At 41.8% G+C, this 24,970-nt stretch overlaps 1 protein-coding gene across 1 annotated transcript in view; it reads right to left on the bottom strand.

Annotated features, from left to right (window-relative positions):
- SACS (sacsin molecular chaperone) overlaps positions 1-24,970 on the bottom strand; it is a 97,814-nt gene that overhangs the window by 63,331 nt on the left and 9,513 nt on the right. Inside the window, exon 2 of the mRNA XM_074816007.1 lies at positions 17,657-17,864. The gene's annotated coding sequence lies outside the window, so the exon portion shown is untranslated. The remainder of the gene's footprint in view (positions 1-17,656; positions 17,865-24,970) is intronic.

The following is a 24,970-nucleotide window of genomic DNA, read 5'->3' as shown; positions in this document are numbered from 1 at the left end:
TGGAATTTCATAAGCTTTCTACAACTGCATACAGAAGAAAAATTAATAATAGAGTACTTGGCATAATGTAAGTTTGTGTAACAAGTAATTCTATGATTTTTTAAAATTAAGTCAGTCATTGTAGCATGAAAATGTATTGTGTATCCCAGTGCTTGAAGGCAGCACTGAAATTCAGAGAGGCCTTTGCACAGAGAGGGTGGTACTGCAGCAATTTGCTAGCACATCTATAGAGCAGAGCCCAGACAAGCCATCAGGAAAGGAGAACAAGCTCGTGTGCAAATTCTATGCTTCACCCACCCTGCCAGCGCACTGCAGCTCGTGAGTCCCCCCAGAATCCTGTAGAGACACAGACAATGCAGTTATTTGCCTAAATACACTATTAAACGTGTCACAGTCAATCCTTTTTCCACCTATGAGTGCTAAAAGCTATCGGGATACCCATAAAACATCTCTCACAAACAACTGCAGTGACCACGGGATCTGCTATTGAGCTCATACTTACAGCATCAGCCAGGAATAAGCTCAGTATTTAACTATTTCTTCATAAACTGCTTCCACATGCTTGTCTGCTCATTGTGCCATTTCTTCCATTGGTTGCTTGTGTTTGACAGCATCTGGACTGTAAAACGACCCTTTTCCCCTCTTTTGCGAAATCAGCAGGCTGCAGAGAGATGCGTGACCACTGCTGCAGCCTCAATGTATCCAAACAGCCCAATGCAGCAGAGGCTTTAGCTCCCCCTTCCCAGCGTGTCTTTTTTTATTTTTTTGTGTGCCTTTTTTTTTTTTTTTTTTTTTAAAGAGATATGGTCCTCACTAACCTCAGGTTTCAGGAGCACAATACAAACTGCAGGCACGGGGTAGCCATCAGATGGAGAAGGACACCAAGACAGAAGGCCAGAATAACACATTTTGAAGAGATGCTACTCAAGGCATAACATGTATTTGAAGTAAGCATTTCCTGTAACAGATCCAATTTTGTGGTCTGTTCTATTTAATTCAAATTTACTTCCTGACATTTTTCTGCATTATTTCTTCACTTTTTGCATTTCCTTCAGCTTATAAAATAGAAATAACAGATTTTCTACCTATTTCATCCTTGAACTATCCTGCTGTGTCAAAGAACATTTACATTTTCAAAGAATGTTTACATTTAAAATGTTCATTATTTGAGGAAGTCCCCTCTGAAAACTTCTGTCTGTATAGCAGCTTTAGTAAATACCCTTACTGTTCTGCCTCTGCCTCTCTCCTTTACCAACAGTGTGGTATGCTCACAGTCTTTAGGCCTGCCTTAGATTAATTTCATCGGTGCTGATTACATCAAGACTCAAGACCGTGTGCTACCAGTAGCATCCTGGGTTTGGTTTCTCTTTTTCAAGTTGGCACAGGTAGCTGTTAGCACTTACACATTTTAAAATTTAGCTCCTTATGTACTTCACACTCCATATTCATGTGATCAAGTCTACATAAAGCAGACCTCAGAAGAATCGGGGATGTCAGATACAACCTTTAACAGAAACAAAGATTGGACCATTTAAGGCATTTCTAAGATTTTTCATTCGCTCACCTTAGTCACTCATATTAACCTGTCAGGTTGCCCTCCAAGGAAAACCAAGAAACATTTCCTTTGAGAGCTCTTCTAATCATGCCAGTCCTGCTGCTTTGAATTCTACATATCAATGCAAATTGATGCCCCTCCCCATGGTCCAGCAACCCACAGCCAGAAATACGTCCTTCCAACCCCTGCCAGTCTTCATTTAAAATGCTATACTAACATAGCACTTTACAAGAACTTCAGGACTGGCTGAAAGTGTAAGATTAGGGATTTCTAAGGAGTCTGGAGCTCTCTTTTTCCTCTGCAGTCCTTGGCTGCACAGAAGATGGACTAGAAATAGCTTGTCTACAGGATAATGCCAGCAGAGGGAGAGAAAACAAATACTGATAGGAAGAAAACAGTGCTATTGCAGCTTCACACAGACAGAGGACTCCTCCTTAGAGAGCTCCTGGACATTACTATGACTCTGCTGCTTTTGATTAAAAAAACCTCTTTTCCTGCCAAGGAGCGGAGACTGACTTCTCTCATGTTGAAGGTTAAAGTAACAACTGCAAACACTAAGAGGCATCTGCAGCGTTGTATAAAAGGACATATTAATCTTCCAAGGAAAAAAAGCTTGTTTCATGTTAAAGTACATCTGATAGTAAGTGAATTTGTGTTATCACAAGCAGTTTATCAGAGGAGGCCAATATCCTTATATTTGAAGTCCTGATGATGAGAAGTCAAGAGGTATTGAGCATAAGTAAGCATCCAAACTGGCCCTACAATATTACTTTTTGTAGCACTGAGATCAGGGAAAACACATTTTTCTGGTCATCACATCTCAGCTTTACCAAAGTTGTGAATGGTCACAGTAAGAAACCCTCTCTGAGTTCAAGTAAACAAAAGGACATTGTAACCAGGCAGAGCAGACTGTCTAGCCAGGAAAACATGCAGTGCCAGTCTCCAAAACATTGCCCAGCTGGATAAGCTCCTGCAGCACAATGTTCTCACGCAGCTGTTGTGTTGCTCCTAAGTTTAGCTGGTCAAAGCATTGGCTCCAACACAGTGGCATGCTGAGAACGACACCTTGCTTCCCAAGCAGGGCACACATGTCAGCTGCAACTGCCCGGGGCCATGCTGGCTACATAGATCAGTAGGGTGGCATCAGCCCTGTTTATCAATGTCAGACACTGAAAGCAGAAAAAAATCCATATAGGGGGGTGTGAATGAAGCCGTGGATGACACAGGAAGCATTGCAAGGATAGAAGGCCGTGGGGGCCAGGACATTGAAAAGAGAATGCTTTTAAAGTATTCTCCCACAAAGTGCTCAAATACTTTTTAAGCAACAGGCATGAATCCTCCTCCTTTGAAATTCCCTTCCTAGAGTGAAAAAATAGATTAGGAACTGCTAGCATTATTAGCAGTCTTCTTATGGAAGATTGTCAGCTGAGGGCAGCCCTGTGTCTGGAAACTAAGCCTGAAAGAGCAGCTGGGCTTCCCGTGGGAAGCAGGTGAAGGGCAAATTTCCCCTCCAGGGACATTTTAAAACAAAGGCAAAAATAAGTATTTGATTGATGAATTCATCATCCCAGCTGTGAAAATCAAGTAAAATTAGAAGGCTTATTGCTGCTGCTGAGTTTAGTATGACTTTTATTGGTGCTGACATGGGTGAGGTGCAGCCAGCTACTCAGATGGGTCGCCCACGAGGCTGATGCCTTATAAGTTCACCCGTCTCCTCCCTCAGCCAGAGCCATTCTTCTTAATTCTCTGCCTCTTTTATTTCACCTCCCTCCTCCCTAAATGGGACACCTCCGCTCACACAACGCTGCTGCTGCCGGTGTCAGTGGCCTCTGCACAATGCCCACAAAGGGAGAGGCACAAAACCACATCCCCTGTGCCCCTCAGGTACTCACCGCCATGCAGAGCAGTGGCTGTGGCAGGGTGGGGAGAGCTGGGCTCCCACTGGGCAGCACTGGGCTGGGGGCAGCCAAAAACACGCACTGTCACTCACCCCTGAAACACACCGTGCTGCTGCAGCGCTCCAGGCCAAGCAAATGATTTCATCATCCACATGAAGCCCACAGCCATCACCATAATGAGGGGAGCTGAAATCTTCCTCGGATGGCAAAGTATTGCATTTAGGTAACAGACTCAGTTCAGAAGTTATAAGGGAGCTTTGACTGCTTTACCTTTGTGGAAAATCCCAGAAGAGGTGACCCAGCTGTTACAAGAAATATGAAACAAAATTCAAAATCTTAACCACAGTTAATTTTTATAGACAGAGCTCTAATTTCTCCACAATTTGTTTAATTTTTTCCAGGCATTGCAAGAGAAAATTAGAAGAGCCGAAGCCCAACTAGAATTTAATCTGGCTACTGACTTAAAAGACAATAAAAAATATTTCTATCAGCAAAAGGAGGACTAAGGAGAATCTCCATCCTTTATTGTATGCAGTGGGAAAACATAGTGAAAAAGAACGAGGAAAAGGCTGAGGTACTTCATGCTTTCTTTGCCTCAGTCTTTAATGGTAATACTAGTTGTTCTCTGGGTACCCAGGTCCCTGAACTGGAAGACAGAGACGGGGAGCAGAAAGAAGCCCCCATAATCCAAGGGGAAGTGGTTAGCGACGTGCTACACCACTTAAGACACACACAAGCCTATGGGGCAGGATGGGATCCACCCAAGGGTACTGAGGGAGCTGGCAGAAGTGCTCACCAAGCCACTTTCAATCATTTATCAGCAGTCCTAGCTAACCAGGGAGGTCCCAATTGACTGGAAGTTGGCAAATGTGATGCCCATCTACAAGAAAGACAGGAAGGAGGATCCAGGGTACTACAGGCCTGTCAGTCTGACCTCGCTGCCAGGGAAGGTTATGGAGCAGATCATCCTGAGTGCCATTATGCGGCACATACAGGACAACCAGGCAATCAGGCTGAGTCAGCATGGGTTTATGAAAGGCAGGTCCTGCTTGACTAACCTGATCTCCTTCTGTGACAAGGTGACACACTTAGTGGATGAGGGCAAGGCTGTAGATGTTGTCTACCCAGATTTTAGTAAAGCCTTTGACACCGTTTCCCACGGCATTCTCCTAGAGAAACTGGCTTCTCATGGCTTGGACTGGTGGCCAGGCCCAAAGAGTTGTGGTGAATGAAGATTAAACCCAGTTGGCGGCTGGTCACAAGTAGGGTTCCCCTGGGCTCAGTATTGGGGCCAATTCTGTTTAGTATCTTTATCAGTGATCTGGATGAAGGGATCACGTGCACCCTCAGGAATTTTGAAGACAATACCAAGCTGGGTGGGAGTGTTGAGCTGAGTGTTGACGGTCAGAAGGCTATACAGAGGGATCTGGACAGGCTGGATCAATGGGCCAAGGCCACTTGTATGGGGTTCAACAAGGCTAAGTGCCAGGTCCTGCACTTGGGTCACAACAACCCCATGTAATACTACCAGCTTGGGAGTGTCTGGAAAGGTGTCTGGTGGAAAAGGATGGGGGATGTTGGGTGACAGCTGGCTGAATATGAGCCAACAGTGTGCCCAGGTGGCCAAGAAGGCCAATAGCATCCTGGCTTGTATCAGAAATAGTGTGACCAGCAGAAGTAGGGAAGTGATCTTACCCTGTACTCGGCACTGGTGAGGCTGCACCTTGAATCCTATGTTCAGCTTTGGGCCCCTCACTACAAGAAAGATATTGAGATGCTGGAGCATGTCCAAAGGACAGCAAAGCTGGTGAAGAGTCTAGAGCACAAGTGTTATGAAGAGTGGCTGAGGGAACTGGGGTTGTTTAGCCTGGAGAAAAGGAGGCTGAGGGGACACTTTATTGCTCTCTACAACTCCCTGAAAGGAGGCTGTAGTGAGGTGGGTGTCAGTTTCTTCTCCCAAGTAACAAGCAATAGGACAAGAAGAAATGGGCTCAAGTTGCAGCAGGGGAAGTTTAGATTGGATCTTGGGAAAAATTTCTTCACTGAAAGGGTTGTCAAGCATTGGAACAGGCTGCCCAGGGAAGTGGTTGTGTCACCATCCCTGGAGGATGATGTGTAGATGTGGTGCTTAGGGATGTAGTTTAGTGGTGGACTTGGCAGTGCTAGGTTAACAGTTGGACTTGATGATCTTAAAGGTCTTTTCCAACCTAAATGATACTATGATTCTATGATTTTAAGATCGTACTCCTCAGCTTGTGGAGGAAAGCCAGCAATTTCCTGTTTAATCAATCTCCCCATCCCCTGGCATTCCCAACCTCAAATTAAAGGGGATAAAAATGAAGCTTGATCATAAAACCTTCCTGCAAAATCCATTAGTGACCTGCACTATGTAAGAGCAAAGATTAAGAGGGCTCTTTGAAGTCAATGAATGTTCAACAGATAACTAATTAGTGACATTTAAAGATAAGCCAAATTGTTGACAATCTGAATTACTTTCTTAAAATATCAACAGCAGTGGGAGGGTTTTTATCACGAGGTTAAATATCTAGGACTGTGTTAGTTGGATATTGTAGTAAGATCATTGTAATATTTAGAACAGCAAACACTTCAGTACAGCCCATCCAGCTGTCCCAAGTGACTCATATGTGGTTTAAAGGCGCTGCAGGAAAAAGAAGTTTAAAAAAACCAAGAAAGATGGGAAAGAGGTGATCTAACTGAAAAATATCCAGTACAGTGAGTGCCAAAGACTCCCAAGTTTGATTCTTTTTTAAGTTAAAATAGTGATTTCTACATTTTGTAATTGATCATATCTGCAGTAGACCTCTTCTTAACCTTGATAAAAAGACAGACATGTTAAAAATTAACATTTCTAGGCTGTGGTCCAGGATGATTAAAATACCATCTTGCCCAGGCTATTAGTGCCATAACAATTATAATGCCAGCAAGACCAGGCTATTAGTGTTTGGGTGATTAAAATACCAGCCTGGTCTTCTAGAGCCAGAGTGATTAGTATGTTGCCAGCCCAGGCTATTAGTGTGAGCACACCAATGGTGTGGATTTTATAGTCCTTTGAGAATTTAATTTAGGCTCAGATTAGCTTGACATGCTGCTTTTTCATTAACTATACTTTTCATCATTGAAATATATATATGCATATTATAAATATACATGGAATTACAAGAAAAATATGTTTTGGTGCATTTGTATCACCATGATAATGGAAAATTTAACATTAGGAGGAGTCATGAAAAGACTGAATTATCAAGAATTCCAAGCAGGGAAATTAAAACGATGATGAGATGTATTCACCCTCTAACTCAAATGTAAATGCCAGCTCTGTCAGTCCATGGCATGAAGCCCGGCCAGAGCTGTGCAGCCTGACTGACCCCATTTGCCCAGGGCAGTAGATGTATTCACTACTACAGTGCAGTGCAGCCCTCTCGGTTTCCTTGAGGCAAGTGGGAAACAGCTGATGTGAAGAACTGGCTTTGACATCAAGTGTTCAAATTCAGGAGATGGGCTTTTTCTATGATTAATACTGGCAACAGTAATGGAGGGGCAAAAGTCTATGTTAAGGGCAAAAAGACTGTGGAAGGTGCACTGGCAGAGACCTCAGGTCAGGCTCCCCAGCGAGGTGGGACCATGAAGAACCAGCTTTGTAAAAGCAGATACTTACAGGAGGCTGAAGCCGTGTCATAGCAGGTAGTTGAGCTGTAGCACTCAGACAATCAGTGTAAAACTCAGAATTGCATCTACACTGCTTCTTAGGCACAGTATAGGGCTCGTATATATATATACACTATGTACTATATATATTCATATATGCATATTGACTGTTTACTGCTACTTTTTATTTCCTGTCTTTTCAACAACTATCCAGATATCCATGTGGTCTTATCCTCTGACACTTAAAATTCCTTAAAAACCTTTGGTAGTGAACTCAAATGCCTTTGGAAATCCAGGTAGACAGAATTTCCAATATCCCTATATGCTGATTCTCCCAATTCAAGTAGGTATGTGAGGTACGATTTGCACTTACAAAATCCATGTTGACTTTTGCCCAATGCCATAGTTATTCATGTGTCCTCTAATTTTATTCTTTATTAGAAATCTTGTGAAACTGTCCTGTACAGATACTGAACACACCAGTCTGTAGTTCCTCAGCTCCTCTTGGAAACCTTTCTGAAAAATAGTCTCATCAGTCACTTGCCAGCCCTGTGGGAACTAAAGGGGTTTGAAGCCAAAATTACAAGCATGAACAGTCATTCAGGTATTTCATTCCCAAGTTCTTAAATGGACTTCTTTTTGAAAATGTCTGTGTGAAACATCTGGCCCTGGTAATTTGTTACTCTTCATTTTATCTACTGTTCAACACATACTTAACTTCAAGGCAGCTACTCTGTGCAGTTTCCATCCGGAAGGATGCCAGCATGGAGATTGGCCTGTGTTGTGTTGTGGTTGAACATAGATGTAAATAACTGATTCCGCCTTTCCTGCTGTGGGCTTAGTTTTTTTGTTCACCATCGAGGAGCTTTGTGGGAAGTGTTTGGGAAACTGGGTAGAATTAGTTTTGTGCTCTTGCACGTTGTTCCTCAGTAATCAGCTCAGAGCTGTGTCACTTCCCATCTTGGTTTATTTATGAAAGGATATTTTCCTACATGAGTAGATGTTTCACCTAAGCAATGGTAGCTAATACCTTCTTAAACATGACGTCAAGATAGAGTATAAGATAGGCATGAGCTAGCATGAATCATTATGTTCAACAGTCAGAGCAGAGTCATGTTTAACACATTATCTGCCATGATTTACATGCCAAAGAAATATGCTCAGGAGAGAAAGATGAAAAGATCCATATGTAACAATTTCCAGACACCTCAACAGATATAAGTAAAGCTATGGAAGACATTTCAAGGATCTCGCATCTTTCTCTCTTGTACCTGCTCGCCAGGGATCATGACAGAACAGAAGAGCCGGCTGGGTGAAATGAGGGGTATTAAACTGGGTTTTGAAGACAGACTGGTAGCATGAGTCAGACCGCAGTGTCAACAAGCCTGCACCCTGCCTCCATCCTGCAGTCAGAGAAAAGATTTTTAATTATTATGATAAACAATAATAAAATAACCTATAAAACATGCATACATTATATATTGTGTATATATTTGGTATATAAATATATAAAATGTACTTTTGTGTATTTTATTTATAAATATGTTTCTTTAAAAAATCTATAAAACTATTTGATAATCATAATCATTACCATAAAGGTTGTTGATAACCATTATCTGCTGGTGTGATATGGCTGTGAAGAAGGAAAGTGAGATCTACAGGAAACAGAAAATAGTAAGTTATTAGTGAATGAGAGCTATTTGCAAGGTTCGACATGATTCTGATTTGATCCTGATTAAGCAGGATGCCAAGAAGATGCAGAGAACAGATTCAGAGAAGCACTAGCAATACAGTTATAAAAACAACATTCACCTTGAAAGAAGATATTACACCTGCTTAATTTGTTTATCAAAGGAAGGTGAAGAGAAAATATGACTGATCATCAGCAATACCCATGGATAGCCAAGAAGCAGAAGATATTTTTAAGCTACTGGACAGTAATAATTTCTCATCCAAAATGGTCTACTCATTTTTTCATGCATTTTTTCCTTTTTTGTGTGGCTATTGCACATTTCATTTTCACATTTTTTAGCAGAAATCGATCCTTGAGCATAAAGTTAAGCATTTCCTTCTCAAACAACATTCCTAAATCAGTTTTCACAACCTTCTTGATAACCAGCTTTGCCTTTAACCTCCTGTTTCATCTCAGTCGTGCACCAGTGTATTGGTCTTGGTATCAGGAAGCTCACTCACGGGGAAAATCTTGTTCATCTTCCCTTATCTGCTTTTTGTCTGGCTCAAGAGCTACTCCCTTTCATTTTTTAGTTTCTCTCATGTTTTATTGTGTTTAGGCTCTACCTACAAGTCAGTGGTCTTTTATTTCTGACCTCTAGTGTTTCATACTAGTTAAGTATAAATGGAGTTCTTCTCCCACATTTCCTCCTCTACCTCCCCTTCTCCCCTCCCCTGAAATCAGTTAGAGGGTCCAAAGCAATCATTTCAGGAAGTTGTTCCCAAGGGGGTGAAGACCAGATTTCTCCATGATCTGCAGAAACATCTCAGCCCTAAGCAGGATTTTTCTTAGGATTTTGCTGCTAACCGGCCTTACTATTTCTCTTCTACTACCTATCATCTGGCTACACAAACACATAGGAGGCAAAACAGAAAGGAATGGTCAATGGCCACCACAGCCATGGGCCACAGAGAGCCCTGAAGTCGTGCTGACAATTTTCCATGATAATCTTATAGTGATGCTATCTGTCACTTCTCATTGTCAATGAATATTTTTATTTACCAGGAAGTGTAGACTCTCTTAAGGGATTAGATGTTAGATGGAGTTCTCAAATAAAATAAATAAATAATACAATGATAAATAAAATAATGAATAGAAAGATTTTTAAAAAATCCTATAAATAGCATAATGACCGTAGTGGCACCCCTACCTCTGATGCTGTCACAGCCCTCAGGCTCAGTGGTAACACTGTACTCAGGAGCACTCTGCAGCTGCTTCATGATGTTTCCTAACAGCCTGTGATTTGACCCATAGTGAGCCTAGCAGACTGATCCTATCAAAAATGTCAGACCCAAAAGCTTCCTTTCTGTTAGTTACCTAAGACAGGTGTACCAGAAAAAACTGATTTCACAGGACACCATCTCTAATAGGTGCTCTGGTATTTTCTTTCTTTCAAAGGTACTTCTCACTGCTGCACGTCTCTCAGGCAATGATTGCCTGATGGGTTTGTACCAGAGTTGTTTCTAGGTCTCCTCTAGCAACACTGCACTGCGTTTCTAGCTACTCCCTAAGAATATGAAACTTTAAGGCTGGTGCTTGCTTTATTTGTTTAGATTTTTGACTGTTTACAACATCGGCTACTGACTTTTTGATAATGCCCACTCTGTATTATAATCTGCTGTGGTTGCAATGTAAGGGTGAGCAGAATTTATATCCTTAACCTGGTCATCCCTATAAACATACGGATTCCCTTCATGTATGTGCATTTTGTTAGCCACCCTAATTTTCTAGGTCTAAATGAAGTCCTCTGGAAGCCAACAGGCATTTCTTCAGGGAGTATCAATTCAACTAAGCCTCAGCTTCTCTCTGCCCTGAGTAACATCTGACTACCAACATAGCACTTCCAACATCTGTTTAGGTTATTGTAGGCTGGTATCAGGACCCTAACATGCCTTTCCTTGGCTTATTCCTTCCTGAATCAAGGCTTCCATCAGCTGCCACACCAGTGCATTTGGAAGCTCTTTCATGCACAGCTCTGTTGATGCCCATAAACCCTCACACAACTCAAAGCCTGCCAAAAACTAGGGCAGTTGTTGCTGAGTGGCTGGGAGGCATATTATTCAATATGCCAGAAATCGTGATGGAAATCACACCGATGTTGGTCTATCAGACAGCTAGGATAACATGTCCTCAGTTTTGGTGATAGATAATGATTTCTTTTCAGCATTCTTGTAAGTGACTTCAGATTAATTAACATTCTCACTTTCAGTTTTCTAGCCATCACTGGGTTTGGATCCACTTTATCACAACACTGCATCTTTCAGGCGCTCCACCAGAGCTAATGGAACATGTGTTTTGGTGGACTTATGCATTATACTCACACAGGATGTTGGAGCCGACACAGCTCCATTTTGCTGTGCCCTGAACCAAAATCTATTTCGCTGTGATTAGCACAATCCTGATCCCAAGCTATTAAGCTCTGCTGAGAGGCAAAGTATATTAGCTTAGGCTGTATGCCACATAAACACTTGGAGCAGGGAAAGAGTGAGCTCATGTTGGTCTGCAAAAAGTCATGTAGCCGTATCCATTGCCTACATGCATGGATCTATTTCTAATTAAATTTTATGGATGACACCAACTGGGGGGGATTAGTGAATACACTTGAGAGCAGGCCATCCAGAGGGACCCAGACAGGCTGGAGGAATGGTCCAAACTTATGAAACTCAAGGACAAATGCAAAGTCCTGTTCCTGGAAAGGAGGAGCCCCTGGCGCCATCACAGGCCGATGCTGCCTGGCTGGGGGCAGCTCTATGGAGGAGGCCCTGGGGGTTGGTGGGCAGCAAGCTGAGCATGAGCCAGCAGTGACCCTGGCAGCAATGAAGGCTAACAGCATATTGGACTGTGTGAACAGGGGCAGAGCCAGAGACCAAGGGAAGAGATTAACCCTTTCTACTCAGCATTCATTAGACCACACCTAGATTATGGCATCCAAATTTGGGGCCCCAAACACAAGAGAAACATTGACTAACTGGATTGAGTTCAGCAGAGGCCACCAAGGTGGTGGGGGCTGGAGCACTGGCCCTATGAGGAGAGGCTGGAGGAGTGGGCTTGTTCAGCCTGGGCAGAGATAGCTTCAGAGGACCTAACAGCAGCTCCCAGTGCCAACAGGCAGATCACTGAGGAGAAAGAGCCGGGCTCTTCACAGCAGTGCTGAACAGGAAGATGAGAAACAGCAGGTATATGTTGAAAGATGAGAGATTAAAACTGGTGTACTGGTTTTGGCTGGGATAGAGTTAAGTTTCTTTATAGTAGTTTGTATGGAGCTATGTTTTGGATGCTGAAAACAGTGTTGATAACACAGGGATGATTTAGTTACTGCTGAGTAGTGCTTATACAGCCTCAAGGCCTTTTCTGCTCTTTGGACTGCCCTGCCAGTGAGTAGGTTGGGGGTACACAAGAAGCTGGGAGGGGACACAGCTGGGACATCTGACCCCAACTGACCAAAGGGATGTCCCAGGCCACATGGCATCATGCTCAGCAATAAAACTAGGGATGGAGGCTGGCAGGGAGGCCACTGGTCAGGGACTGCCTGGGCATCAGTTGGTTGGTGGTGAGCAATTGTTTACATTTCATCACTTGTTTGTTTTCTTAGGTTTTATTTTCCTCTTTCTTTGCTGTTTTGGTGCAGTTTTTTTTCCTTGCATTTTTTTTTTAAATCTTTTTCATTATTAAACTGCTTTTATCTCAACTCACAAGTTTCTTTCTCACTTTTTCTCTTCAGATTCTTCTCCACATCCCACTGGGGGGGAGTGAGCAAGTGACTGTGTGGTGCTTAATTGCCAGCTGGGGTTAAACTATGACAACTGAGTAGAAGTTTTTTCCCCATGAGGACACCCAAGCACAGGCACAGGTTGCCCAGAGAGGTGATGCACTTTCTGGCTTTGGAGGTTTTCCAAATGTTTCCTTCATCCTGACTGGATGAAGCCCTGATCAGCCTGGTCTGACCTCAGAGCTGACACTGCTGTGAGACAAGGTTGGACCAGAGGCCTCCTGCAGTCCCCCCTACTTAAATTATCCTGCAGTTCTGTGATCCCATGATCCTCCATGTCCATTCTCTTGAAAATGTGTCCCTCCAGTCCATTAAAATTCTGGGCAGACATCACAGCAACGGGTCCACTTCCCTCCTGCCGTGCATGCAGAGCCACTTCTTACTGTAACTTGTACCTGTTTGCAGTACAACCTCAGCACTGTAGCTGCACTTCAGCAAGGTGGCTGAAACAGCTTTCTTTGGAAGCTGAGTAGGATAAGCATCTTCATCCCTCCTTATGAGTAGTTCTTGATTAAAAAGCAAAACAAATTAAAAAAACCCTGCACTTTTACTTTCACATAAGCAAACAGGTCAAAAAAGAATGATGAGACCCCCTTTATTTCTCCATTAGGAAGCTTAAATTGGAATCTGGGATATCTGCCTTGAAGACCCACATGTAGGATCATTTCCATAAAATACTCTAGAAGACAATGAAAAACTCTATGAGTAGTATGTGAGCGTACATTTGTATGTGGTGTTTTCAGATTGCCTCAAGAATGGTTCTGGTCATGGCTAAAGAGTTTTATTCCCAGACCAAATGGATTGTTCATAATTTTTTTAAAAACTGGAATCAAGAAGTTGGACTAGATGATCATTGTATGTCCCTTACAACATAACCATTCTATTCTAAGTACTTCAAGTGTTGTTCTTCACGCTCGTGGTTTAGGTATTTTTGAGGAAAAAAAAAAAAAACACCACAACCAGAATGCAATGAAGAAAACAAGAAATATTAAATTATATAAGCATAAAACCACATTATTTTTTTTTGACTCCACAAAGCCAGTATCACAGGAAGAGAGAAAGAATTGCATCATTACTGCCTGAGGAAGGGTGAATCACAGAATCATTCAGGTTGGAAAAGACCCTTGGGATCATCGAGTCCAACCATCAGCCCTCCTCTACAAAGTTCTCCCCTACACCACATCCCCCAACATCTCATCTAAACGACCCTTAAACACATCCAGGGATGGTGACTCCACCACCTCCCTGGGCAGCCTATTCCACTGTCTGACCACTCTTTCTGTGAAAAATTTTTTCCTAATGTCCAGTCTGAACCTCCCCTGTTGCAGTTTAAAGCCATTCCCTCTTTTTCTATCACTAATCACCTGTGAGAAGAGACCAGCACCAGCCTCTCTACAATGTCCTTTCAGGTAGTTGCAGAGAGTGATGAGGTCTCCCCTCAGCCTTCTCTTCCTCAAACTGAACAGTCCCAGTGAAAGAGCACGTCCCTCAAACTGGGATGGAAAATCTCTTCTGTTGGGACTGTGTGTCACTGAAAGGACTGAAAATTATATATACACAATGAATATAGGCAGCAATTACCCAGAATGAATGTTCATACAGTATGTTTTTAAAGTCCAGGCACGTTTATACCAGCACTGTCATCGGTCACAGCATCGTTCAATTTCTTGCTAACCCGCCCTTGCCCTCGGCTGTACCGGCGGGCAGAGCTCTGCTGCCCGGCTCGGGGGGCTGCTCCCCGCCCTTCCGCCACCGGAGGGCGCCCCAGCCCCGCCAGCGGCACGGCGGCCCGGCGGTACGGCGGCACGGCGGCGCGGGGCGGGGCGCGGGGCCGGGCGCGGCCCCTCCCGGGACACAGGGCAGGGCAGGGCCGCGCCCTCGGGCCCGCCGGGCAACAGCGGCCTGTGGGGGCTGGAGCGAGACACTTCCTCAGACCTGGGGGGTCTAAAATTAAGCACCCAACGATGAGACTGGATTTGTTGCTTTTTCTCCTCCTCAACGAACGCATTCCCATCGGAATGCTGCGGGGTAGCATCCAGCAGAGAGCGGAGTCTGCTCGTAGCTTGTCCACAGAAGTGTGTCATTGTGTTTGGAGCTCTGTTATATGAGAAGGTATTTAAAAGAATGGTATTTGCAGACTCCTGCCTCGTGGTCTCATCTTTGCAGTTATATGGCCTGTTTCAAAGACTGAAGCTGTATATGTTGTTCTTTTAATAGAAAGTTTAAAAAGACTAACAAAACTAGAGCTAGAAAAAATGGCATTGACCAAATATTCAGAATAATTCAGAAAAACATTCTGTCTCTGATCACAGAATCACAGAATCAGAATCACAGAATCATTCAGGTTGGAAAAGACCCCCCCCTACTCTACAGTAAAGTTCTCCCCTACACCACATCCCCCAGCATCTCATCTAAACGACCCTTAAACACATCCACCACCTCCCTGGGCAGCCTATTCCACTGTCTGACCACTCTTTCTGGGAAAAATTTTTTCCTAATGTCCAGTCTGAACCTCCCCTGTTGGAGCTTAAAGCCATTCCCTCTTGTTCTGTCACTAATCACCTGTGAGAAGAGACCAGCACCAACCTCTCTGCAATGTCCTTTCAGGTAGTTGCAGAGAGTGATGAGGTGTCCCTTTAGCCTTCTCCTCCTCAAACTAAACAGTCCCAGCTCCTTCAATCACTCCTTATAAGATTTCCTATAAGATCAATGAGACCTCAAATAAACCCAATTACTGTTACTTCTCTCCAAAGTTACTTTTAAAATTATAATGGAAGTGCAAACGTCTTGGTGTCTTCTTTTCACGCAGTACTTGCCATATGCTTTCACTGAAGCATATTCTGAGCTGCATTTTGGTAGGCATCCAGATGACTTCAGGCATGGGTGTGCTCCAGCTGAATTGTTAATATGAATAATGATTCACAGTAGTGAAAGCGACATACATCTGTGCAATATTCATCAACAGGAAAGGCCAGTGCGGGTAGCAGCATATTAGCCACCCTGTTAGTTTTAGTCAATGCTGCATCTCAACAGTTGTCACACATCTTTTTTAAAAAAATTTTAAAAGTCATGTGAGACACCAACTCGTTGCAAATTAATCACCATCGCAGAAGGGAATGGCGAGGAACAGGTTGGCCTAGTTGTACAGTTAGAAAGAACCAGGGGCTAAATTTGGTAAGACTGTGCCCTAGCCTTAATCCAACAAAGCATGCATTTAATTTTAAGTTCATAAGCAATTCATTGACATCAGTATGGTTATTCTCATGTTTGAAATTAAGCACCTGTAAAAATGCCATACAGGATTGGACCTCTCCCTTCAATACCCTCATAGTGTTCACACAATAGTGGCCTTTGTAGAGTCTGAAAATCTGGTTCCTCAGCTTCCTTTGTTTGCAGTGATACTGCATAATATGAGAAGCAGGTCATTTTGGGTCCAGTCCTACTGTGAGCTCTATTTAGGCAGATGTCAAAGCCATAAAGAGTCTCTATAGCCTAAGCCTCTTAAAGCCTGTTTGCACCAACTGCAGTGATGAATCCAGGTGCCTGTTGCATTCTTCCCCCATCAAACTGAGTCTCAAACCACGGCAAAACAACTTCAGTCTGGTAATTCAAGATCACTGATGCATCAGGGGAACAGCTTTAGCTTGCATAGAACTTATGCAGTGCCTTGTCGTGACAAAATGCCCTGTTTACTGACAGCCTCCAAAATTCTGTAAGTGACTTCTGATTAAGACTCTATGAGAATGTGTGAGTCCAGTAGACTTAAATGTTTTCTTTCCTGAGCGTCCTAAAAATCTTGCTTAATTCCCCGATAGAAAATGTTCTGTAAGTATATAGCATTGTACGAAGTGAAACTGCTGAATTAGCCTGAATATGAATGTACAATGCCCCAGTAACATACCTCAGTGACGTACTGCAATACAGAAAGCAGAGTGCATGTATTTGCATGCAGCTAGTTATAAACGCTTATGCTTTAGCACTAGATGACCTAGGGGGGAAATGAAGTAACCTTGTAAGTGGCTGATTAGAAGGGGAAAATGTTATCCTGTCATTAAAGAGTGACTGAAGAGGGGAATAAATTTCCAGACCAAAGACATGAACTAAAAGAATTTGAATTACTTTCTGATGCTAAGTATATCAGGCATTTGGACAGTGGCCATCACTGCAAAACTACCGTGTGGTGAGCCAGGAGTCATGTTCATCGTGTAACTGTCACCACGGAGGAGTGGGTGAGGAGTGCCCTTCCCAAAAGGCACTAGCACGCCGGTTCATGGACTCATGTTGGAGCTCAGTCACGCAGTAAGTTATAAGCTGTATGAAGTGCCAGCTTGATGCCTCACAGTAGTGCCCTTAACCGTGGCACCAGCTTTTTGTTTTGACATCAAAGAGACAGTAAAAGTATTTGTGTGCATGTGCATTCCTACAAGCATTAAATTCCGCTTACAGAAAATAGAAACTGACCCTTAAAAGGGCTATTGCAGAGAGTAGAGCAAAAATTTCAGACTCAGATGCATTGAGTCTGGCTGCTTTGTACTTAAACACTTCATTTAAAGATTTGAAAATTGTTACTGTCTAGTGGGTCTTTCTAATGTGAATGGAAAGTGCAACAGAGGGCTTATATACAACCACAAATTGGGGTTTTGAAGACTAGACTTTTCTAAAAATCTTAGCAATCATGTAGAAAGAATTTGAACAAACCCATATGTTTACATCAGCTTCGAAGATAGGAAAGCAGATGAAAACTTTCTTCATAGGACACACATTTCTACTTGTTGTTAAACTATTTATGATCACACATATTTGTATAGAAGGTTGGGTTTTTTTCATATTTTGTTGTCTTACCTTACAATGGTTGGTACCAGAATTCCTATAGAAATGGGGAAACTATATGGTTTAAAATGTATATAACAGCAAAAATTCATTCATGGAAACACATGAAATGATGTAAATAGGTACAGAGGGCATGGCTGAATGTGTGTAGCACACAAACATCGCCACTGCTGTTGCGTTTGGGTATCAATGTGTTTCTCACCCACCACTTTATTTGCTCTTTTTCTCCTTCTCTTCCATAACATGTAGACAGTGGTTCCAACACCCAGGTTCTGCCATAGGGTACAGAAGGTGCCTTCTGTCCTTTCTCTTCACCTTCTGCACACCTTTGAGGGAGTGACCCTCTGCTGCCTTATCGCCGAAAGCATAGGACTTCCTTCTCCAAAACAGACATGTCCAGAAATGCTCCATTATCTGCAAAAAGCAACAAGTCCCTGAATATGGTTTTTCATTTCATTGATATTAATCCAAATCTCACCACCGCACTACAAATTACAGCAGAATTTTGCCTTTGCTGGCTTTGAAGCAATAAGGGAAAACATGTGCGTAATCATTAACATCTGTGAATTTACACATTTCGAGGCGCATTTTTAAATTAATGTGCTCTCTGAAGATGTGATTAGTTGAGTAGGCATAAATCCTACAGCTATATTGAAGTCTGAGGTGCAAATAATAGTAAAGCTTTGGCTTCAAATGCTAACGAGACTTTTCATAAAATATTCTACATCGGGCAGTGGCTTTATCATAAAAGGTTTCAGGAGAAGCTACAGACCATTATGCTAAAAGTAGTACAGATCAGAAATAAATACATAGACAGTATTTGTAGGAAGAGGTAATAAAGACCGTATCTGGATAATATAGACCATATTACCTCTATTCATAAACTTTACCTTGCTTATGTCCTTAAATAGTCACTGCTACTGTAGCACTAAAGGAAGACACTGCTCACAGGCAGGATTCTCAGTTTGAAATGTCCCGTCATTTTCCTCTTTAATACACTCAAGAGGTTTTAAAACATCTAGCAGTTCATCAGTAACCCACCCATGATGTAGCAGACATTTTATTTTTTGGAATAAACATTGCACATTCCAAAATGCCTAATGAATCTACTCTGTGCCTCTGCATATTGAATAGGGGGGCTGCACAGAAGTGCTTGTTCCCAGCATCCAGCAAATGGCTCTAGACAATAGTGGAACTATTCCAACCATTTCCCCATCACCCTATTTAAAAACTGTTCCCGCACACTGAGAACCATTTGAACATTTTAATCTTGCTAAATCTTTAGGCCCATAGAGGACAGATTTGCATCTAAGCACTGGAGTTAGCATTGTAAAGGTTGGAGGTTTTTTTTTTATTTTTTGTGGCTCTGCCTGAAGCACACCTAACTGCCAAGGTGCTTCATCTTCTGCATCCAGCAGCCTGGCTGGCCAGGCTGGGCATCTCTTTGGGTTCACTGTAGCTCCAGCCTGGCTCACATCCTTAGGTGTCCTTCCTATGGAAACCAGGGATCTTGGGAGAGATGGCTGGCATGCACATGGGTTTCACCCCAAAATGTGATCCAGACGTGGCCTTTGTGCACACCTTGAGTAAGAAACTCAGATGTTTTCCAGGTTATGGTGTCTAGACATAGGCTTAGTGCTTCTGGGACAATAATTTATGTTTTCCTGCACATAGGTTTCTCATCTGCATACTGGAGGTATTAATGCAATCATTCTGCTGTCCGTGTTAGTTGCTATCAGTTTGGAGTAAGAACAGTCTCCTGACTTCCTTGTTGAGAGTTAAGACATGAACATCCTAATTTCTGTTTAGATCTCCAGTCGGTATTACAATAAATACATGCACAATAATTTGTTGCAAAGTGTTAGGGCATCTATATAGAGCATATCATACTATCAGAAATCAAAAGAGCAGATAAAATAGAAGTTTAATCTCTCAAGGATATGTAATTCATGCTTCTCTGCTACACACCTGACTGTGGTGATGACTACGATGCCACACACCACATAAATCCAGAATGGTTATAAAAAAATGTATGTTGCACCACCTGTTCTCATCCAGATTCTTTTCTTTTTTTTAACTAAAACAACTGCAAGTGAAATGCAGACTTTCAAGCCAAAGAAACACTTCAGGCAGTGTCCAATTTCAAAGGGTTCATATTAAAATTGTATGAAGAGAAATCCAACAGGAATAACTTTGGGAATTCAAAAGCATAAAAACTGGCAGTTTCAAATTCCATACTGGAAGATGACCTATTTTTAGAGACAAATGAGAATTTCTGCTTCACTTTAAACCTGTTCTATTTCTGGAGCTCCAGCCAGCTGCCTTCCCAATAAAAATGAATAATAATAATAACTACAACATGTGAACATTGGCCTTCTCACAAGAGCTTGCAACTTTAAAAAAACATTGCTGACAGTCATTTTCTGTTGCTGCAGCGATCGCATCCACAGCCACACTCACCTTAAGTGAAGGTATGTTAAACTTTTGGCAGCAAATTTTGAGTTAGGAATTATTTTAGGTAAATAAATGCAATGCAAGCTATGAGAAAAAGAATGCGTATCTGGACACCTGTTTTTCATTTATAATATTAGATTAAGTTCATCTTATCCTCAAGGCAGGAAAAGCATCATCTGAATCCATCTGTGAGAACTTGAATAAATGATAACTTACGCAAGAATGCAGAAATTCCCTTTCAACTAGAAGTAAGCAAAATGGGTCAAATTATTGATTAACTTGACCTGTCTCCCATTCCACAATGTGAACTGATGCTTATTCATTTAGACAACTCATCTCAGCACCCTTTTGAATACAGGAGTCCTGACTGTTTGAACTGGTAGTAGCCTCCCAGTTACTATGTGAATGTTGTTTGCAAAGCTTAATACTTACTGGGCCAGAAGGAAAAGTGACAAAACACAGTGGGTTTTAATGCTGTAAACAGGAGGACTCTGTGGCCATCTAAAGTATAAAGTCTTTTCTACCTGGGAATTCTCTGACTTGGTGACTCTTGTAGCATGTACTCGATATGTGATTTGTTTTCTCAGCAAGCAGACGAGAACTTAACTGTGTGCTGGCCAGGGCCAGATGAGACCTCCCTGATCACTTGCTGTGTGTAAGGGGCATACAGGCCATGAGCTCCTTCCATGATGATAAATGAAGATTTGGAATATATACAAAATACAGCATCATAGTCTTTAACTGTGGGAAACACCTTATCCGCTACCCTTAGGAAGCACATTTGGCTTTGCATTCAGAAAGGCTTTATTACAACTGAAGCAATGAGGCATGTATAAAAGAAGATGCAAGGAGTGGGTTCCAGGTTACCACACACATATGTGCATGAAGACACACATGTACATGCACATTTTTCATCTTTCACTATATGAACAGCAAAAAGTTACTTCCTTCAGCTAACATACAGCATTTATATTATGCTGATGCCCCTAATTTATGGCTGATGAATGTGTCTTCAACCAGGAAGTCTGGCAAAAATAAGTAAATACATATATAAATACTTCCAAATTAATGTTTTGCCTAAAAGTATAATAAATTACAGTCTTAAAACAACAGTGGAGAAGTAGAATATCATGATTGCTACATCACTGTGTAATGATTTTTTCAACAAAGGGTTACAGCTTTCAAGTAAAAAATCATTGTTATGCAAGATAACACAATTTTCTCCAAAAATAATAATTAAAATAATAATTAAGGCAAATCCATCTTTATGCATATATTTCCTTAAATAGTTGCATTTGTGCAGAAAACATTATTTCTGTTCATGCACAAAAATATCCTTAAATAAACAAAAAGGAACAGGAGTCCAAATGGCAAATATAAAACATTTCTGTACTAATAATCTGTTTGTGCTTCACTGTGTTTGCAACTACACTAATCCTTTTTTTCCTCACTAGTTTCTGTACTGTTAATTGCCAGTACAGCCACTCATTTTTATTACAGAAATCTAAACTATGAAACAAGAGAAATATAATAGTTAAACAAATACTATACAAATAGAAGCACTTGCATCATGGCCTTAAGGGCATTGGCTGATTTTAGATTGGAGGTTTATCTTGCACATCATATTATATAGTGTAAAATTTGAATATCAATAATGAGTGAGAGATTTAGGTAATACCAAAGCAACTTCAGCAGCATCTCAAGTGGCTTGTTTTTGCAAACCAGCTGCATGTAAGGCCACTATTTTTTTTTTATTTATACATCCTAATCTTACCTAGATGTCTTCCTGACTTACCCAGTTCTAAGCGTTTGTTCCAATTCCTTTCTTTGGGAATATATCAAAGTGAGAAGCCAAATAGAACTTCTGACAAGCATAAGTCAGCGAGACTGTTTTCAGAGAGAAACCCTTAAATGGGTTCATTATTTCATCTAAAGTAAAATTTGCAGCTGCTAGGAGCTGACTGAAGACCTTCCAAATTTTTACTTTTTGTTGTGGATCTTTAGATATCATTGTTTTTGTAGATATCTGCCCAACATGTCTTGACAGCTACTTGATCTCATGTTATCTGATAAGAAAATGCAGAATAATTTACTGTTATTAATAATAAGCTCTCTTAAGTGCTACTTTGCAAACGGAGAAGCAAAGCACACTCGCATGAAATGAGCAATGTATGAGTATGCCCCGACAAGTTTACCATCTAATACTGGGAGCCTTAGAAAGAGAGGAACATGAGCTCTTCTTATGCCCCAAAACAGAGAATACAAGCAAGACAAGAAACCAGGCAACTGCTGTGGGAAAGAAGAGTGGAGATTAAAAATACCGGGAGGAAGGCTGCTGTAACAAGCAGTTTTTAAGAATGGTTATAAAAGGAAAAAAATGTTTACTGTTTCTTCTGTACTTTTTGTACTTATCTTGTATCCCAAGATAAACTCTAGTCCTTATGACTTCACTCAAGCTGGTTCTGGGGAAGGAAAGATAAAAGGGTGCTGGGCTTTGCAGCACGTGCTGTGCTCAGCCCTAGGGACCTCTACTCTGAGCTCTTTCAAACCATGCATGCGACCTGGCTGGCTGGCTGGCTGCTCAAGGCTGTCTTGACATTGTGCTTCCAGGCACCCACAGGGCTGGGAGCATCCTCTGAGGTGCACACTGGTCTAGGAATATGGATATAATAATAAAAGAGGTGAAATAAAATTTAAAAGAAATGTAGCCATGAAAAAGTCAAAAGCAAACTGAGTCCACCACTCTTCCTACAGCAGTGCAGAGGTCTGTGGGCATGTCTACATACTTTGGTACCAAGGATTGCACATCTGCCATGCCCCTCTCGCAAGCCTGGCAAAACATGAAGCCATCTGTACTAACAGAGCCCTGAATTTAAGGTAATAAATTTTGCTGGGAAGCGGTATTAAGTAGCTCATACTACACTAGCATGTTTGCATGGATGTTAGTCCAAGCCCTTGTCTTGCAAGTTTGGAGATGCAAGTGCCCACGCTTACCCATATAGACACAGCATAAAGGTCTGTATTTTTCCATTCTCCATATATATATGTAGATACATTCCTCTTCAGTCTCTCAGAGCTATTTTTCCAATGAATTTAACATAGCGAGCTCTAAGATAAAGCCTTAGCCTTTTTCTTTTTCATTAAAACAAATTCTCTCATGATGAATATGGATATAAACCTGCAAACTATTATTTCTTTCTCTAGTCTTTATGGATGAAATTCAGTTCTGGCACAGATGGCTGTATATATCATCCTGTACTAGATGAAAAGATTGCAGGAAAAGGGTCTGCAGGACCTTGTGTTCAAAGCTGATCATAGACTTAATAGAAAGGTCTCAGCTCCACTGCTTAGCTCACTGCACGGTGCTACAGCCTCAAGCAGTGATATTTGGGGTGAGTGTTTCTATGAAGCCAAGGATCCCCGCAGCTATGCTGCGTGCCTGGCAGGCTGAAGCAGCAGACATGAAGGTCTAAGTCTGCAAATGCTAAACGGCAGGCTGCTCTCCCCTAAACTCCCTGTGCTGTACCTCTAACATTGCTGCAGGACTATTTGCCATCTGTGTGCTCCCTGACACGTTGTTCCTTGGACTTCAGTAACACTGCTCTCAGGAGCAGAAGCTTACAGTTATTAGGGGCTTTTATGATACAATATTTCAATCTCTACATGGATTAAGGTGACTAAAGGGAAGTAAGAAGGGTGTTTGCTGCAATGCCACTTCAGCCATGAGGTTCCTGCAATTCAACACTAAGGAAGTTTATCAAATCCACTGTTAATACACTGCAGTACTGAGTCCCAAGCTAAGACAGATGGAATGAAATAACTTGTGATTGTGAAGCACATTTCCAAATGAAGCTTTAAGTGCCTAATTATTTGCCTTAAGATTACATCTAAACATTTTTTACAGATCTCAAACACTTTGAACTTTAAAACTTTACAATAGCATAATTGATTTCAATCTTTCCTGAGCACTTATCTGGTATATGAAACTAGATACTTTATATTGTGATTCAGCCCTCAGGCTTTAAGAATTGTAAATGCAGTTCCTTTGAAAAATAAAATATAAAATCAAATACAATATCTCTAATGACAGTATTAGACTTCTCAGTTTATGGTTTTCTTACTGTGATTAATATACAGCTCCTGTGCTTGAGGTAAAAGGAGCCCACAACTGTGACAAGAACATTTGTCCAACATAACATGAAGCAGTATTATTAGTTGAGTTAATGAAAAATCATACTGGCAAGGGCACTAACTCAGCTATGCAGGGCTGTTTATAATACACTTCAATAGGATCTTCAGCACTTCTGTCATGTCTATGTCATTTTAATACCCATCAATGTCAAACTGCAGAAGAGTGAAATTCTTGGAGCACCGCTAGGGAGCGATGCCACATGAATGTTTAGGTGCTGGGGCACAAATCAAATTCATAACCCAACATTAGATGTTGCAGTGTCTGCACTACCTGGTCGAGTATGAAGCATCTACAAATGGGATCTTCACATGGCAGCGCACTGACTGCGTAGCCAAATACACACACCGGCAGGAAATGTGGGGAGAAGGGCAGGTCCCAGTGTATTCCTTGGGGGCCTGGGGGCGCAGCACCCGGCTACAGAATCTGCTCACCGACAGCTCCAACTCAGACCCAGCCAGCACAGCCTTAAATGTCTCCTTGATGTGCCATCTCAAAACCACTGTGAAACCTCAAAAAAATCCACCAAACGAAGCCTTCTGCACAATAACAGGGCAACGGAGCACTCCTCCAAGAATCATGAGAGCTTTTCAATTACTTCTTTCTGTGTGGTATTTAAGTATGTCCCTCACCCCGTGGCCCTATCTCACAGTATTGGAGTAAAGCATACACCTCTGCTGAAGAGCATACCCAAGTCTCCAACAGAGTAATGACTTTAGCAAAAAAACCCTGTAGGTGATGATACACAGCTTTTGCAAAATAAAGCTGTTATGTATTTATGTGTTTATGCTTTCTGTAAATGCTGCTATTATGCCCACTTTGTACAGTTTTGTATCATGTCATAAAATTACTTATGCACTCCTTAGGAGGTGTGAAA

Source organism: Strix aluco, chromosome 2, assembly GCF_031877795.1.
Source record: "Strix aluco isolate bStrAlu1 chromosome 2, bStrAlu1.hap1, whole genome shotgun sequence".
In the NCBI taxonomy this organism is placed as follows: domain Eukaryota; kingdom Metazoa; phylum Chordata; class Aves; order Strigiformes; family Strigidae; genus Strix; species Strix aluco.
This window is presented reverse-complemented; position numbering and strand designations above follow the sequence as displayed.